At 53.6% G+C, this 18,927-nt stretch overlaps 1 protein-coding gene across 1 annotated transcript in view; it reads left to right on the top strand.

Annotated features, from left to right (window-relative positions):
• Positions 1-748: 748 nt before the first annotated feature.
• LOC120943025 (interferon-induced very large GTPase 1-like) overlaps positions 749-18,927 on the top strand; it is a 50,813-nt gene continuing 32,634 nt past the window's right edge. The window contains exon 1 of the mRNA XM_040356076.1: positions 749-849. The gene's annotated coding sequence lies outside the window, so the exon portion shown is untranslated. The remainder of the gene's footprint in view (positions 850-18,927) is intronic.

Below are 18,927 nucleotides of genomic sequence, written 5' to 3' on the forward strand. Positions count from 1 at the left end.
AGAAATGTGTTTTAGGGGGAACCACCCCTTTAAGGCATACTGAACCAGCATGGCTACTACAGCATCTTGCCGCGGCATGCTATTCAATCCGGTTTGCGTTTAGTTGGACCATCATTTATTTTTCAACAGGACAATGACCCCAAACACACCTCCAGGCTGTGTAAGGGCTATGTGACCAAGAAGGAGAGTGATGGGGTGCTGCACCAGGTGACTACCACTTGAAGCTCATCAAGAGAATGCCAAGAGTGTGCCAAGCAGTAATCAAAGCAAAAGGTGGCTACTTTGAAGAACCTAGAATATGAAATAGATTTCCAGTTGTTTCACACTTTTTTGTTATGTATAATTCCACATGTGTTACTTCATAGTTTTCATGCCTTTAGTGTGAATCTACAATTTTCATAGTCATGAAAATAAAAAAAACTCTTTGAATGAGAAGGTGTGTCCAAACTTTTGGTCTGTACTGTATGTATATTTTTGGCGTATTGTTAACAGAGGTGATATGTATTGGGGTCAATAATTACAAATATTGCCCAGAAGTTAGTGAATATAGATCAACCACCAGGGTAGCGCAATCCACATACCACACTTAAGATTATGGAGTCGTTTTGATTAATTACCTTGTCATTCAGGTGTCCATGAAAGCCGTGAAGACCTAAGAAGAACCATCAGCTCAGCCCCTCCCTCCGCAACATGCTGTTTTTATTCTTATTGGATGTTACAAAAGTAAAAGGGATAGAGGTAGAACAGGAAAAACAAGTAAACAAAGTCAAACAATTGCTGTGCATACTGCGCTCAGAAGAGGAAATGAAACGACGTCTACAGCAGAGGAGCCGCAACACTTCTACAGAGGTAAGAAATCATTCTTTTATAATATTAATTTTATTCTTGGGACTTTAGTCTACATATTCATCTCAGGAATGGGATTAGTTATTGTTATAGTGTAATTATAGATTTCCTACAATTCCCTCAGGGAACGGAAGGTTTTGCTCCCACAGCGCCCAGCTGCTGCTATTTGCCAGTTAGGAGCTGCCAATCCAATGCTGATTGACAGTGCTGGGACAAGGTCATCCAGTGCCCAGGGCAAAGATGCCAAACTGCGCCCCTCCTTTCCCTTAGGGTTAGGGTCCCTGCAATAAACCGTGCGCCAGGGGCAGCCGCTCCCTCCTGCCACCCCTTGTCCCGGGGTCTTGCCGAAAAAGGTCCCCCCGGCGCATAAGGTCCCCCCTGTACTGCGCAGGCGCGGCGCTTGCCTCCGAAAATAGCCGAACATATAGAGCTGAGAGTCAGCTCTAGACGGCGCCTGCGCACACCAAATTGTGCTACACTTCTGACATCCAGGCTCATTCCTTACCATCCCCGTGGACGTGGAGCATGTTAAAAAAAAAAGAGCCAGGAGGCCGAGCGAGCGAAGTGAGGACATGAGGCCGACTGGCCACTTACAGCGAGGTCCACGCAGGCGCCGTCTAGAGCTGACTCTCAGCTCTACATGTTCAGCTATTTTCGGAGGCTCAGTTCAGGTTCGTACTGCGCAAAGCGCCACGCCTGCGCAGTACAGGGGGGACATAATCCGCCGGGGGAACACTCATCGGCAGAACACCGGCCCTGCTGATTGATAAGGGCGAGGTTCAGCTTTGCACTACACAATGGGATTGTGGGGATTGCCTGAGCTTCAGTAACTTCTGTCTGAAATCTTTGCCGGTTTGCCACCAGAAATAAGGAACAAAGAAAAGGGTGTGCAGCGCTATATAGTGATAAACCAAACACAGTAGACATGTGCGTTCCCGTTTGTAACGAATGGATTTTCGTACGAATTTGTTAGTATTCGTACATTCGCATCAATTCGAGCATCCGAATAGGTGAAAGAACCAAAATAGGAAAATTACGAATAAGCCAAATAACGAACAAGCGAAAATACGAACGTACGATTGCACAATCTTTCTAAAATACGAAACACCGAAACAGCAAAAGAACGAAAATGACATCTATAACGAACGATTTTCATTCCGTATTTTAAATCCTTTGTCTGTTTTGTATTTTCATTAGTATGTTCGTATTTTCATTTGTGTGTTTTGTGAATCCGTTTCTTTGTCTGTTCGTAAATTTGTGCACTCAAATCGTTCTTTCGAATGGGCAGTGTAGTTAGTGAGTGATGTATCTTACTTAACCACTTAAGACCCGGACCATTATGTAGGTTAAGGACTTTGCCCCTTTTTGCGATTCGTCACTGCGTCCCTTTAAGTGACAATTGCGCGGTCGTGCGACGTGGCTCCCAAACAAAATTGGCGTCCTGTTTTTCCCACAAATAGAGCTTTCTTTTGGTGGTATTTGATCACCTCTGCGGTTTTTATTCTTTGCACTATAAACAAAAATAGAGCGACAACTTGGAAAAAAATGCAATATTTTTAACTTTTTGCTTTAATAAATATCCCCCAAAAATATATAAAAAAACTTTTTTTCCTCAGTTTTGGCCGATACGTATTCTTCTATCTATTTTTGGTAAAAAAATCGCAATAAGCGTTTATCGATTGGTTTGCGCAAAATTTATAGGGGCAGATCCACGTATCGGATCGTAATTTTATTCCGGCGTAGCGTATCGTAGTAACGCTACGCCGCCGCAACTTTGAGAGGCAAGTGCTGTATTCACAAAGCACTTGCCTCTAAAGTTACGACGGCGTAGCGTAAATCTGCCGGCGTAAGGGCGCGGAATTCAAATGTTAAAGATGTGGGCGTGTTTAATGTTAATTTTACTTGACCCAACGTAAATGACGTTTTTTCTGAACGGCGCATGTGCCGTCCGTGGGGGTATCCCAGTGCGCATGCTCGAAATTCACCCGCAACAAGCCAATGCTTACGACGTGAACGTCATTCTACGCAAAGCCCTATTCGCGAACGACTTGGGCAAACAACGTATAATTTTCAAATTTCGACGCGAGAACGACGTCCATACTTAACATAGGATACGCCTCATATAACAGGGGTAACTTTACGCCGAAAAAAGCCTTACGGAAACTAAGTAAAAAAATGCGCCGGCCGGACGTACGTTCGTGGATCGCCGTATCTAGCTAATTTGCATACTCAACGCGGAAATCGACGGAAACGCCACCTAGCGGCCAGCGTAAATATGCACCTTAGATCCGACGGCGTACTAAGACGTACGCCAGTCTGATCTAGCACCGTTTCAGGCGTATCTTGTTTTGTGGATACAAAACAAAGATACGCTGGAGCAAACTAGAAGTTACGCGGCGTATCAATAGATACGCCAGCGTAACTTCTTTGTGGATCTGGCCCATAGTGTTTACAAAATAGGTTATAGTTTTTATTAATATTTTTTTTTTTTACTACTAATGGCGGTGATCAGCGATTTTTTTCGTGACTGCGACATCATGGCGGACACATCGGACAATTTTACACATTTTTGTGAGGGGAGTTCTACATCGGGGGAGGGGGGGGGGTGAGGTGAGTAGTGCTGGAATTTATAGGAGTCAGGTAGGTCAGTGTGTGTGTAAGGAGGCACTCCACTGGCTGGGGACAGTGACACCTGAGATGTAAGGAAGCACTCAGCTTGCTGGGGACAGTGACACCTGAGATGTAAGGAAGCACTCCGCTGGGGACAGTGACACCTGAGATGTAAGGAAACACTCCGCTGGGGACAGGGACACCTGAGATGTAAGGAAGCACTCCACTGGCTGGGGACAGTGACACCTGAGATGTAAGGAAGCACTCCGCTGGGGACAGTGACATCTGAGATGTAAGGAGGCACTCCACTGGGGACAGGGACACCTGAGATGTAAGGAAGCACTCCACTGGGGACAGTGACACCTGAGATGTAAGGAAGCACTCCGCTGGGGACAGTGACACCTGAGATGTAAGGAAGCACTCCGCTGGGGACAGTGACACCTGAGATGTAAGGAAGCACTCCACTGGGGACAGTGACACCTGAGATGTAAGGAAACACTCCGCTGGGGACAGGGACACCTGAGATGTAAGGAAGCACTCCGCTGGGGATAGTGACACCTGAGATGTAAGGAAGCACTCCGCTGGGGACAGTGACACCTGAGATGTAAGGAAGCACTCCACTGGCTGGGGACAGTGACACCTGAGATGTAAGGAAGCACTCCGCTGGGGACAGTGACATCTGAGATGTAAGGAGGCACTCCGCTGGCTGGGGACAGTGACATCTGAGATGTAAGGAAGCACTCCGCTGGGGACAGTGACACCTGAGATGTAAGGAAGCACTCCACTGGGGACAGGGACACCTGAGATGTAAGGAAGCACTCCACTGGGGACAGTGACACCTGAGATGTAAGGAAACACTCCGCTGGGGACAGTGACACCTGAGATGTAAGGAAGCACTCCACTGGGGACAGGGACACCTGAGATGTAAGGAAGCACTCCACTGGGGACAGGGACACCTGAGATGTAAGGAAACACTCCGCTGGGGACAGTGACACCTGAGATGTAAGGAAACACTCCGCTGGGGACAGTGACACCTGAGATGTAAGGAAGCACTCCACTGGCTGGGGACAGTGACACCTGAGATGTAAGGAAGCACTCCGCTGGGGACAGTGACACCTGAGATGTAAGGAAGCACTCCGCTGGGGACAGTGACACCTGAGATGTAAGGAAGCACTCCGCTGGGGACAGGGACACCTGAGATGTAAGGAAGCACTCCGCTGGCTGGGGACAGTGACACCTGAGATGTAAGGAAGCACTCCGCTGGGGACAGTGACACCTGAGATGTAAGGAAGCACTCCGCTGGGGACAGTGACACCTGAGATGTAAGGAAGCACTCCGCTGGGGACAGTGACACCTGAGATGTAAGGAAGCACTCCGCTGGGGACAGGGACACCTGAGATGTAAGGAGGCACTCCGCTGGGGACAGTGACACCTGAGATGTAAGGAAGCACTCCGCTGGGGACAAGGACACCTGAGATGTAAGGAAGCACTCCGCTGGGGACAGTGACACCTGAGATGTAAGGAAGCACTCCGCTGGGGACAGTGACACCTGAGATGTAAGGAAGCACTCCGCTGGGGACAGTGACACCTGAGATGTAAGGAAGCACTCCGCTGGCTGGGGACAGTGACACCTGAGATGTAAGGAGGCACTCCGCTGGGGACTGTGACACCTGAGATGTAAGGAAGCACTCCGCTGGGGACAGTGACACCTGAGATGTAAGGAAGCACTCCGCTGGGGACAGTGACACCTGAGATGTAAGGAGGCACTCCGCTGGGGACAGTGACACCTGAGATGTAAGGAAGCACTCCGCTGGGGACAGCGACACCTGAGATGTAAGGAAACACTCCGCTGGGGACAGTGACACCTGAGATGTAAGGAGGCACTCCGCTGGCTGGGGACACCTGAGATGTAAGGAAGCACTCCGCTGGGGACAGTGACACCTGAGATGTAAGGAGGCACTCCGCTGGGGACAGTGACATCTGAGATGTAAGGAAGCACTCCGCTGGGGACAGTGACACCTGAGATGTAAGGAAGCACTCCGCTGGGGACAGGGACACCTGAGATGTAAGGAAGCACTCCGCTGGGGACAGTGACACCTGAGATGTAAGGAAGCACTCCGCTGGGGACAAGGACACCTGAGATGTAAGGAAGCACTCCGCTGGCTGGGGACAGTGACACCTGAGATGTAAGGAAGCACTCCGCTGGGGACAAGGACACCTGAGATGTAAGGAAGCACTCCGCTGGGGACAGTGACATCTGAGATGTAAGGAAGCACTCCGCTGGGGACAGTGACACCTGAGATGTAAGGAAGCACTCCGCTGGGGACAGGGACACCTGAGATGTAAGGAAGCACTCCACTGGGGACAGGGACACCTGAGATGTAAGGAAGCACTCCGCTGGGGACAAGGACACCTGAGATGTAAGGAAGCACTCCGCTGGGGACAGTGACACCTGAGATGTAAGGAAACACTCCGCTGGGGACAGTGACACCTGAGATGTAAGGAAGCACTCCGTTGGGGACAGTGACATCTGAGATGTAAGGAAGCACTCCGCTGGCTGGGGACAGTGACACCTGAGATGTAAGGAAACACTCCGCTGAGGACAGTGACATCTGAGATGTAAGGAAGCACTCCGCTGGGGACAGGGACACCTGAGATGTAAGGAAGCACTCCGCTGGGGACAGTGACACCTGAGATGTAAGGAAACACTCCGCTGGGGACAGTGACACCTGAGATGTAAGGAAGCACTCCGCTGGGGACAGGGACACCTGAGATGTAAGGAAGCACTCCGCTGGGGACAAGGACACCTGAGATGTAAGGAAGCACTCCGCTGGGGACAGTGACACCTGAGATGTAAGGAGGCACTCCGCTGGGGACAGTGACATCTGAGATGTAAGGAAGCACTCCGCTGGGGACAGTGACACCTGAGATGTAAGGAAGCACTCCGCTGGCTGGGGACAGTGACACCTGAGATGTAAGGAGGCACTCCGCTGGGGACAGTGACACCTGAGATGTAAGGAAGCACTCCGCTGGGGATAGTGACACCTGAGATGTAAGGAAGCACTCCGCTGGGGACAGTGACACCTGAGATGTAAGGAAACACTCCGCTGGGGACAGTGACACCTGAGATGTAAGGAAGCACTCCGCTGGGGACAGGGACACCTGAGATGTAAGGAAGCACTCCGCTGGCTGGGGACAGTGACACCTGAGATGTAAGGAAGCACTCCGCTGGGGACAGTGACATCTGAGATGTAAGGAGGCACTCCGCTGGCTGGGGACAGTGACATCTGAGATGTAAGGAAGCACTCCGCTGGGGACAGTGACACCTGAGATGTAAGGAAGCACTCCACTGGGGACAGGGACACCTGAGATGTAAGGAAGCACTCCACTGGGGACAGTGACACCTGAGATGTAAGGAAGCACTCCGCTGGGGACAGTGACATCTGAGATGTAAGGAAGCACTCCACTGGGGACAGGGACACCTGAGATGTAAGGAAGCACTCCACTGGGGACAGGGACACCTGAGATGTAAGGAAACACTCCGCTGGGGACAGTGACACCTGAGATGTAAGGAAACACTCCGCTGGGGACAGTGACACCTGAGATGTAAGGAAGCACTCCACTGGCTGGGGACAGTGACACCTGAGATGTAAGGAAGCACTCCGCTGGGGACAGTGACACCTGAGATGTAAGGAAGCACTCCGCTGGGGACAGTGACACCTGAGATGTAAGGAAGCACTCCGCTGGGGACAGGGACACCTGAGATGTAAGGAGGCACTCCGCTGGGGACAGTGACACCTGAGATGTAAGGAAGCACTCCGCTGGGGACAAGGACACCTGAGATGTAAGGAAGCACTCCGCTGGGGACAGTGACACCTGAGATGTAAGGAAGCACTCCGCTGGGGACAGTGACACCTGAGATGTAAGGAAACACTCCACTGGGGACAGTGACACCTGAGATGTAAGGAAGCACTCCGCTGGGGACAGTGACACCTGAGATGTAAGGAAGCACTCCGCTGGGGACAGGGACACCTGAGATGTAAGGAAGCACTCCGCTGGGGACAGGGACACCTGAGATGTAAGGAAGCACTCCGCTGGGGACAGTGACACCTGAGATGTAAGGAAGCACTCCGCTGGCTGGGGACAGTGACACCTGAGATGTAAGGAGGCACTCCGCTGGGGACTGTGACACCTGAGATGTAAGGAAGCACTCCGCTGGGGACAGTGACACCTGAGATGTAAGGAAGCACTCCGCTGGGGACAGTGACACCTGAGATGTAAGGAGGCACTCCGCTGGGGATAGTGACACCTGAGATGTAAGGAAGCACTCCGCTGGGGACAGCGACACCTGAGATGTAAGGAAACACTCCGCTGGGGACAGTGACACCTGAGATGTAAGGAGGCACTCCGCTGGGGACAGTGACATCTGAGATGTAAGGAAGCACTCCGCTGGGGACAGTGACACCTGAGATGTAAGGAAGCACTCCGCTGGGGACAGGGACACCTGAGATGTAAGGAAGCACTCCGCTGGGGACAGTGACACCTGAGATGTAAGGAAGCACTCCGCTGGGGACAAGGACACCTGAGATGTAAGGAAGCACTCCGCTGGCTGGGGACAGTGACACCTGAGATGTAAGGAAGCACTCCGCTGGGGACAAGGACACCTGAGATGTAAGGAAGCACTCCGCTGGGGACAGTGACATCTGAGATGTAAGGAAGCACTCCGCTGGGGACAGTGACACCTGAGATGTAAGGAAGCACTCCGCTGGGGACAGGGACACCTGAGATGTAAGGAAGCACTCCGCTGGGGACAGTGACACCTGAGATGTAAGGAAGCACTCCGCTGGGGACAAGGACACCTGAGATGTAAGGAAGCACTCCGCTGGGGACAGTGACACCTGAGATGTAAGGAAGCACTCCGTTGGGGACAGTGACATCTGAGATGTAAGGAAGCACTCCGCTGGCTGGGGACAGTGACACCTGAGATGTAAGGAAACACTCCGCTGAGGACAGTGACATCTGAGATGTAAGGAAGCACTCCGCTGGGGACAGGGACACCTGAGATGTAAGGAAGCACTCCGCTGGGGACAGTGACACCTGAGATGTAAGGAAACACTCCGCTGGGGACAGTGACACCTGAGATGTAAGGAAGCACTCCGCTGGGGACAGGGACACCTGAGATGTAAGGAAGCACTCCGCTGGGGACAAGGACACCTGAGATGTAAGGAAGCACTCCGCTGGGGACAGTGACACCTGAGATGTAAGGAGGCACTCCGCTGGGGACAGTGACATCTGAGATGTAAGGAAGCACTCCGCTGGGGACAGTGACACCTGAGATGTAAGGAAGCACTCCGCTGGCTGGGGACAGTGACACCTGAGATGTAAGGAGGCACTCCGCTGGGGACAGTGACACCTGAGATGTAAGGAAGCACTCCGCTGGCTGGGGACAGTGACATCTGAGATGTAAGGAAGCACTCCGCTGGGGATAGTGACACCTGAGATGTAAGGAAGCACTCCGCTGGGGACAGTGACACCTGAGATGTAAGGAAACACTCCGCTGGGGACAGTGACACCTGAGATGTAAGGAAGCACTCCGCTGGGGACAGGGACACCTGAGATGTAAGGAAGCACTCCGCTGGCTGGGGACAGTGACACCTGAGATGTAAGGAAGCACTCCGCTGGGGACAGTGACATCTGAGATGTAAGGAGGCACTCCGCTGGGGACAGTGACACCTGAGATGTAAGGAAGCACTCCACTGGGGACAGGGACACCTGAGATGTAAGGAAGCACTCCACTGGGGACAGGGACACCTGAGATGTAAGGAAACACTCCGCTGGGGACAGTGACACCTGAGATGTAAGGAAGCACTCCACTGGGGACAGGGACACCTGAGATGTAAGGAAGCACTCCACTGGGGACAGGGACACCTGAGATGTAAGGAAACACTCCGCTGGGGACAGTGACACCTGAGATGTAAGGAAACACTCCGCTGGCTGGGGACAGTGACATCTGAGATGTAAGGAAGCACTCCGCTGGGGACAGTGACACCTGAGATGTAAGGAAGCACTCCACTGGGGACAGTGACACCTGAGATGTAAGGAAACACTCCGCTGGGGACAGTGACACCTGAGATGTAAGGAAGCACTCCACTGGGGACAGGGACACCTGAGATGTAAGGAAGCACTCCACTGGGGACAGGGACACCTGAGATGTAAGGAAACACTCCGCTGGGGACAGTGACACCTGAGATGTAAGGAAACACTCCGCTGGGGACAGTGACACCTGAGATGTAAGGAAGCACTCCACTGGCTGGGGACAGTGACACCTGAGATGTAAGGAAGCACTCCGCTGGGGACAGTGACACCTGAGATGTAAGGAAGCACTCCGCTGGGGACAGTGACACCTGAGATGTAAGGAAGCACTCCGCTGGGGACAGGGACACCTGAGATGTAAGGAAGCACTCCGCTGGCTGGGGACAGTGACACCTGAGATGTAAGGAAGCACTCCGCTGGGGACAGTGACACCTGAGATGTAAGGAAGCACTCCGCTGGGGACAGTGACACCTGAGATGTAAGGAAGCACTCCGCTGGGGACAGTGACACCTGAGATGTAAGGAAGCACTCCGCTGGGGACAGGGACACCTGAGATGTAAGGAGGCACTCCGCTGGGGACAGTGACACCTGAGATGTAAGGAAGCACTCCGCTGGGGACAAGGACACCTGAGATGTAAGGAAGCACTCCGCTGGGGACAGTGACACCTGAGATGTAAGGAAGCACTCCGCTGGGGACAGTGACACCTGAGATGTAAGGAAGCACTCCGCTGGGGACAGTGACACCTGAGATGTAAGGAAGCACTCCGCTGGCTGGGGACAGTGACACCTGAGATGTAAGGAGGCACTCCGCTGGGGACTGTGACACCTGAGATGTAAGGAAGCACTCCGCTGGGGACAGTGACACCTGAGATGTAAGGAAGCACTCCGCTGGGGACAGTGACACCTGAGATGTAAGGAGGCACTCCGCTGGGGATAGTGACACCTGAGATGTAAGGAAGCACTCCGCTGGGGACAGCGACACCTGAGATGTAAGGAAACACTCCGCTGGGGACAGTGACACCTGAGATGTAAGGAGGCACTCCGCTGGCTGGGGACACCTGAGATGTAAGGAAGCACTCCGCTGGGGACAGTGACACCTGAGATGTAAGGAGGCACTCCGCTGGGGACAGTGACATCTGAGATGTAAGGAAGCACTCCGCTGGGGACAGTGACACCTGAGATGTAAGGAAGCACTCCGCTGGGGACAGGGACACCTGAGATGTAAGGAAGCACTCCGCTGGGGACAGTGACACCTGAGATGTAAGGAAGCACTCCGCTGGGGACAAGGACACCTGAGATGTAAGGAAGCACTCCGCTGGCTGGGGACAGTGACACCTGAGATGTAAGGAAGCACTCCGCTGGGGACAAGGACACCTGAGATGTAAGGAAGCACTCCGCTGGGGACAGTGACATCTGAGATGTAAGGAAGCACTCCGCTGGGGACAGTGACACCTGAGATGTAAGGAAGCACTCCGCTGGGGACAGTGACACCTGAGATGTAAGGAAGCACTCCGCTGGGGACAAGGACACCTGAGATGTAAGGAAGCACTCCGCTGGGGACAGTGACACCTGAGATGTAAGGAAGCACTCCGTTGGGGACAGTGACATCTGAGATGTAAGGAAGCACTCCGCTGGGGACAGGGACACCTGAGATGTAAGGAAGCACTCCGCTGGGGACAGTGACACCTGAGATGTAAGGAAACACTCCGCTGGGGACAGTGACACCTGAGATGTAAGGAAGCACTCCGCTGGGGACAGGGACACCTGAGATGTAAGGAAGCACTCCGCTGGGGACAAGGACACCTGAGATGTAAGGAAGCACTCCGCTGGGGACAGTGACACCTGAGATGTAAGGAGGCACTCCGCTGGGGACAGTGACATCTGAGATGTAAGGAAGCACTCCGCTGGGGACAAGGACACCTGAGATGTAAGGAAGCACTCCGCTGGCTGGGGACAGTGACACCTGAGATGTAAGGAGGCACTCCGCTGGGGACAGTGACACCTGAGATGTAAGGAAGCACTCCGCTGGCTGGGGACAGTGACATCTGAGATGTAAGGAAGCACTCCGCTGGGGATAGTGACACCTGAGATGTAAGGAAGCACTCCGCTGGGGACAGTGACACCTGAGATGTAAGGAAACACTCCGCTGGGGACAGTGACACCTGAGATGTAAGGAAGCACTCCGCTGGGGACAGGGACACCTGAGATGTAAGGAAGCACTCCGCTGGCTGGGGACAGTGACACCTGAGATGTAAGGAAGCACTCCGCTGGGGACAAGGACACCTGAGATGTAAGGAAGCACTCCGCTGGGGACAGTGACACCTGAGATGTAAGGAAGCACTCCGCTGGGGACAGTGACATCTGAGATGTAAGGAAGCACTCCGCTGGGGACAGTGACACCTGAGATGTAAGGAAGCACTCCGCTGGGGACAAGGACACCTGAGATGTAAGGAAGCACTCCGCTGGGGACAGTGACACCTGAGATGTAAGGAAACACTCCGCTGGGGACAGTGACATCTGAGATGTAAGGAAGCACTCCGCTGGGGATAGTGACACCTGAGATGTAAGGAAGCACTCTGCTGGGGACAGGGACACCTGAGATGTAAGGAAGCACTCCGCTGGGGACAGTGACATCTGAGATGTAAGGAAGCACTCCGCTGGGGACAGTGACACCTGAGATGTAAGGAAGCACTCCGCTGGCTGGGTACAGTGACACCTGAGATGTAAGGAAGCACTCCGCTGGCTGGGGACAGTGACACCTGAGATGTAAAGAGGGGCACTCTGCTGGGGACAGTGACACCTGAGATGTAAGGAGGCACTCCGCTGGGGACAGTGACATCTGAGATGTAAGGAAGCACTCCGCTGGGGACAGTGACACCTGAGATGTAAGGAAGCACTCCGCTGGGGACAGTGACACCTGAGATGTAAGGAAACACTCCGCTGGGGACAGTGACACCTGAGATGTAAGGAAGCACTCCGCTGGGGACAGTGACACCTGAGATGTAAGGAAGCACTCCGCTGGCTGGGGACAGTGACACCTGAGATGTAAGGAAGCACTCCGCTGGGGACATGGACACCTGAGATGTAAGGAGGCACTCCGCTGGGGACAGGGACACCTGAGATGTAAGGAAACACTCCGCTGGGGACAGTGACATCTGAGATGTAAGGAAACACTCCGCTGGGGACAGTGACACCTGAGATGTAAGGAAGCACTCCGCTGGGGATAGTGACACCTGAGATGTAAGGAAGCACTCCGCTGGGGACAGGGACACCTGAGATGTAAGGAAGCACTCCGCTGGGGACAGTGACACCTGAGATGTAAGGAAGCACTCCGCTGGGGACAGTGACACCTGAGATGTAAGGAAACACTCCGCTGGGGACAGTGACACCTGAGATGTAAGGAGGCACTCCGCTGGCTGGGGACACCTGAGATGTAAGGAAGCACTCCGCTGGCTGGGGACACCTGAGATGTAAGGAAGCACTCCGCTGGGGACAGTGACACCTGAGATGTAAGGAGGCACTCCGCTGGGGACAGTGACATCTGAGATGTAAGGAAGCACTCCGCTGGGGACAGTGACACCTGAGATGTAAGGAAGCACTCCGCTGGGGACAGGGACACCTGAGATGTAAGGAAGCACTCCGCTGGGGACAGTGACATCTGAGATGTAAGGAAGCACTCCGCTGGGGACAGTGACACCTGAGATGTAAGGAAGCACTCCGCTGGGGACAGGGACACCTGAGATGTAAGGAAACACTCCGCTGGGGACAGGGACACCTGAGATGTAAGGAAGCACTCCGCTGGGGACAAGGACACCTGAGATGTAAGGAAGCACTCCGCTGGGGACAGTGACACCTGAGATGTAAGGAAGCACTCCGCTGGGGACAGTGACACCTGAGATGTAAGGAGGCACTCCGCTGGGGACAGTGACATCTGAGATGTAAGGAAGCACTCCGCTGGGGACAGTGACACCTGAGATGTAAGGAAGCACTCCGCTGGCTGGGGACAGTGACACCTGAGATGTAAGGAAGCACTCCGCTGGGGACAAGGACACCTGAGATGTAAGGAAGCACTCCGCTGGGGATAGTGACACCTGAGATGTAAGGAGGCACTCCGCTGGGGACAGTGACACCTGAGATGTAAGGAAGCACTCCGCTGGGGACAGTGACACCTGAGATGTAAGGAAGCACTCCGCTGGGGACAGGGACACCTGAGATGTAAGGAAGCACTCCGCTGGGGACAAGGACACCTGAGATGTAAGGAAGCACTCCGCTGGGGACAGTGACACCTGAGATGTAAGGAAACACTCCGCTGGGGACAGTGACACCTGAGATGTAAGGAAACACTCCGCTGGGGACAGTGACACCTGAGATGTAAGGAAGCACTCCGCTGGGGACAGTGACACCTGAGATGTAAGGAAGCACTCCGCTGGGGACAGGGACACCTGAGATGTAAGGAAGCACTCCGCTGGGGACAGGGACATCTGAGATGTAAGGAAGCACTCCGCTGGCTGGGGACAGGGACACCTGAGATGTAAGGAAGCACTCCGCTGGCTGGGGACAGTGACACCTGAGATGTAAGGAAGCACTCCGCTGGCTGGGTACAGTGACACCTGAGATGTAAGGAAGCACTCCGCTGGCTGGGGACAGTGACACCTGAGATGTAAAGAGGGGCACTCTGCTGGGGACACCTGAGATGTAAGGAGGCACTCCGCTGGCTGGGGACACCTGAGATGTAAGGAAGCACTCCGCTGAGGACAGTGACACCTGAGATGTAAGGAAGCACTCCGCTGGGGACAGTGACACCTGAGATGTAAGGAAGCACTCCGCTGGGGACAGTGACACCTGAGATGTAAGGAAACACTCCGCTGAGGACAGTGACACCTGAGATGTAAGGAAGCACTCCGCTGGGGACAGTGACACCTGAGATGTAAGGAGGCACTCCGCTGGGGACAGTGACATCTGAGATGTAAGGAAGCACTCCGCTGGGGACAGTGACACCTGAGATGTAAGGAAGCACTCCGCTGGGGACAGGGACACCTGAGATGTAAGGAAGCACTCCGCTGGGGACAGTGACACCTGAGATGTAAGGAAGCACTCCGCTGGGGACAGGGACACCTGAGATGTAAGGAGGCACTCCGCTGGGGACAGTGACACCTGAGATGTAAGGAAGCACTCCGCTGGGGACAGTGACACCTGAGATGTAAGGAAGCACTCCGCTGGCTGGGGACAGTGACACCTGAGATGTAAGGAAACACTCCGCTGAGGACAGTGACACCTGAGATGTAAGGAAGCACTCCGCTGGGGACAGTGACACCTGAGATGTAAGGAAGCACTCCGCTGGGGACAGTGACACCTGAGATGTAAGGAAGCACTCCGCTGGGGACAGTGACACCTGAGATGTAAGGAAGCACTCCGCTGGGGACAGTGACACCTGAGATGTAAGGAAGCACTCCGCTGGGGACAAGGACACCTGAGATGTAAGGAAACACTCCGCTGGGGACAGTGACACCTGAGATGTAAGGAAACACTCCGCTGGGGACAGTGACACCTGAGATGTAAGGAAGCACTCCGCTGGGGACAGTGACACCTGAGATGTAAGGAAGCACTCCGCTGGGGATAGTGACACCTGAGATGTAAGGAAGCACTCCGCTGGGGACAGGGACACCTGAGATGTAAGGAAGCACTCCGCTGGGGACAAGGACACCTGAGATGTAAGGAAGCACTCCGCTGGGGACAGTGACACCTGAGATGTAAGGAAGCACTCCGCTGGGGACAGTGACACCTGAGATGTAAGGAGGCACTCCGCTGGGGACAGTGACATCTGAGATGTAAGGAAGCACTCCGCTGGGGACAGTGACACCTGAGATGTAAGGAAGCACTCCGCTGGGGACAGTGACATCTGAGATGTAAGGAAGCACTCCGCTTGGGACAGTGACACCTGAGATGTAAGGAAGCACTCCGCTGGGGACAGTGACACCTGAGATGTAAGGAAGCACTCCGCTGGGGACAGTGACACCTGAGATGTAAGGAAACACTCCGCTGGGGACAGTGACACCTGAGATGTAAGGAAACACTCCGCTGGGGACAGTGACACCTGAGATGTAAGGAAGCACTCCGCTGGGGACAGTGACACCTGAGATGTAAGGAAGCACTCCGCTGGGGACAGTGACACCTGAGATGTAAGGAAACACTCCGCTGGGGACAGTGACACCTGAGATGTAAGGAAGCACTCCGCTGGGGACAGTGACACCTGAGATGTAAGGAGGCACTCCGCTGGGGACAGTGACATCTGAGATGTAAGGAAGCACTCCGCTGGGGACAGTGACACCTGAGATGTAAGGAAGCACTCCGCTGGGGACAGTGACATCTGAGATGTAAGGAAGCACTCCGCTGGGGACAGTGACATCTGAGATGTAAGGAAGCACTCCGCTGGGGACAGGGACACCTGAGATGTAAGGAAGCACTCCGCTGGGGACAGTGACATCTGAGATGTAAGGAGGCACTCCGCTGGGGACAGTGACACCTGAGATGTAAGGAAACACTCCGCTGGCTGGGGACAGGGACACCTGAGATGTAAGGAAGCACTCCGCTTGGGACAGTGACATCTGAGATGTAAGGAAGCACTCCGCTGGGGACAGTGACACCTGAGATGTAAGGAAGCACTCCGCTGGGGACAGTGACACCTGAGATGTAAGGAAGCACTCCACTGGGGACAGGGACACCTGAGATGTAAGGAAGCACTCCGCTGGGGACAGTGACACCTGAGATGTAAGGAAACACTCCGCTGGGGACAGTGACACCTGAGATGTAAGGAAGCACTCCGCTGGGGACAGTGACACCTGAGATGTAAGGAAGCACTCCGCTGGGGACAGTGACACCTGAGATGTAAGGAAACACTCCGCTGGGGACAGTGACATCTGAGATGTAAGGAGGCACTCCGCTGGCTGGGGACAGTGACATCTGAGATGTATGGAAGCACTCCGCTGGCTGGGGACAGTGACATCTGAGATGTAAGGAGGCACTCCGCTGGCTGGGGACAGTGACATCTGAGATGTATGGAAGCACTCCGCTGGCTGGGGACAGGGACACCTGAGATGTAAGGAAGCACTCCGCTGGGGACAGTGACACCTGAGATGTAAGGAGGCACTCCGCTGGGGATAGTGACACCTGAGATGTAAGGAAGCACTCCGCTGGGGACAGTGACACCTGAGATGTAAGGAAGCACTCCGCTGGGGACAGTGACATCTGAGATGTAAGGAAGCACTCCGCTGGGGACAGTGACACCTGAGATGTAAGGAAGCACTCCGCTGGGGACAGTGACACCTGAGATGTAAGGAAACACTCCGCTGGGGACAGTGACACCTGAGATGTAAGGAAACACTCCGCTGGGGACAGGGACACCTGAGATGTAAGGAAGCACTCCGCTGGGGACAGGGACACCTGAGATGTAAGGAAGCACTCCGCTGGGGACAGTGACACCTGAGATGTAAGGAAGCACTCCGCTGGGGACAGTGACACCTGAGATGTAAGGAAACACTCCGCTGGGGACAGTGACACCTGAGATGTAAGGAAACACTCCGCTGGGGACAGTGACATCTGAGATGTAAGGAGGCACTCCGCTGGCTGGGGACAGTGACATCTGAGATGTATGGAAGCACTCCGCTGGCTGGGGACAGTGACACCTGAGATGTAAGGAGGCACTCCGCTGGCTGGGGACAGTGACATCTGAGATGTATGGAAGCACTCCGCTGGGGACAGTGACATCTGAGATGTATGGAAGCACTCCGCTGGGGACAGTGACACCTGAGATGTAAGGAAGCACTCCGCTTGGGACAGTGACACCTGAGATGTAAGGAAACACTCCGCTGGGGACAGTGACACCTGAGATGTAAGGAAACACTCCGCTGGGGACAGTGACACCTGAGATGTAAGGAAACACTCCGCTGGGGACAGTGACATCTGAGATGTAAGGAGGCACTCCGCTGGCTGGGGACAGTGACATCTGAGTTGTATGGAAGCACTCCGCTGGGGACAGTGACATCTGAGATGTATGGAAGCACTCCGCTGGGGACAGTGACATCTGAGATGTAAGGAAGCACTCCGCTGGGGACAGTGACACCTGAGATGTAAGGAGGCACTCCGCTGGCTGGGGACAGTGACATCTGAGATGTATGGAAGCACTCCGCTGGGGACAGTGACACCTGAGATGTAAGGAAGCACTCCGCTGGCTGGGGACAGTGACATCTGAGATGTAAGGAAGCACTCCGCTGGGGACAGTGACACCTGAGATGTAAGGAAGCACTCCGCTGGGGACAGAGACACCTGAGATGTAAGGAAGCACTCCGCTGGCTGGGGACAGGGACACCTGAGATGTAAGGAAGCACTCCGCTGGCTGGGGACAGAGACATCAGGGCTCTCACTCATTCTGCATTATGGTGAGTTAAACTGTTAATTTTATATTACATTGTAATAATAGATGAGTCTGTGATGGGGGATCTTTTATGGGGGGCTTTGTGATGGGGGGAATCTGTGATGGGGGATCGGTGGCTGTCTCGGCTCCTCCTCGCAAGAACTAACCCCCTTCATGCAAGCTCTCTCGCATATGGGTTAGTTCTTGCGGGCGCGTTCCCGTGATACATTTGGCGGCTATATCACTTGGCTCCTGTGTGTGTGTGTGTGGGGGGGGGGGGGGGGGGGGCGTCATTGAAGGACCCGGCCTTGGGGCGGCCCAGGGAGTAAATCCAGGCCTGGTGACGGGTCCTCTTTAAGGAGAGATGGGGGGTCAATAAGACCCTGCATCTATCCTCCAGGCTGGAAAGCATGAGATCGGGAAAAAAAATTGCGGCTTTGTTTACTTCCGGGTGCCCGGGCCTCCGACGGTCATAGAGATGACTGGTGACCACCTGGACTGTAGGTTTGTTCTTCAGTAGAATCTGTTTGTAATTTTGAACTGGTACTTTTTTAAGTGTGGCTCCAGACAAAAAATCGATTTTTAAGCTTTTTGGAAAACACAGAGAAGGGTTATCACCCATGTAACATTTGTTTTGCTGTCTGTGTGCATCTGTTCAGAAGATTTCACCTCACTTTCTGTCCCAAGGACAATTGGATTTTGAAAATGTGGTGTTATTAGGGAAACAAGGATTGGTGATAAAGCATCAGTGGAGAGGAGACACCTTTTTCCCATATTAACTCTTACAGGGGTAGATTTCCTCTCACTTCCTGTTGTCTCCTTCCGTTTGTAAGTCGGATGTTTGTAAGTTGGATGTTTGTAAGTAGGGGAGCACCTGTTTATACTATACGGCCTGCCCTATACACTCTGCAGAAAATTGGGCCTTAGGTGTTGGTAGGGTGACCCCATTTCCAAACTGCCATTCAGGG

The sequence above is a fragment of the Rana temporaria genome, chromosome 6 (genome assembly GCF_905171775.1).
Source record: "Rana temporaria chromosome 6, aRanTem1.1, whole genome shotgun sequence".
Classification (NCBI taxonomy): Eukaryota; Metazoa; Chordata; class Amphibia; order Anura; family Ranidae; genus Rana; species Rana temporaria.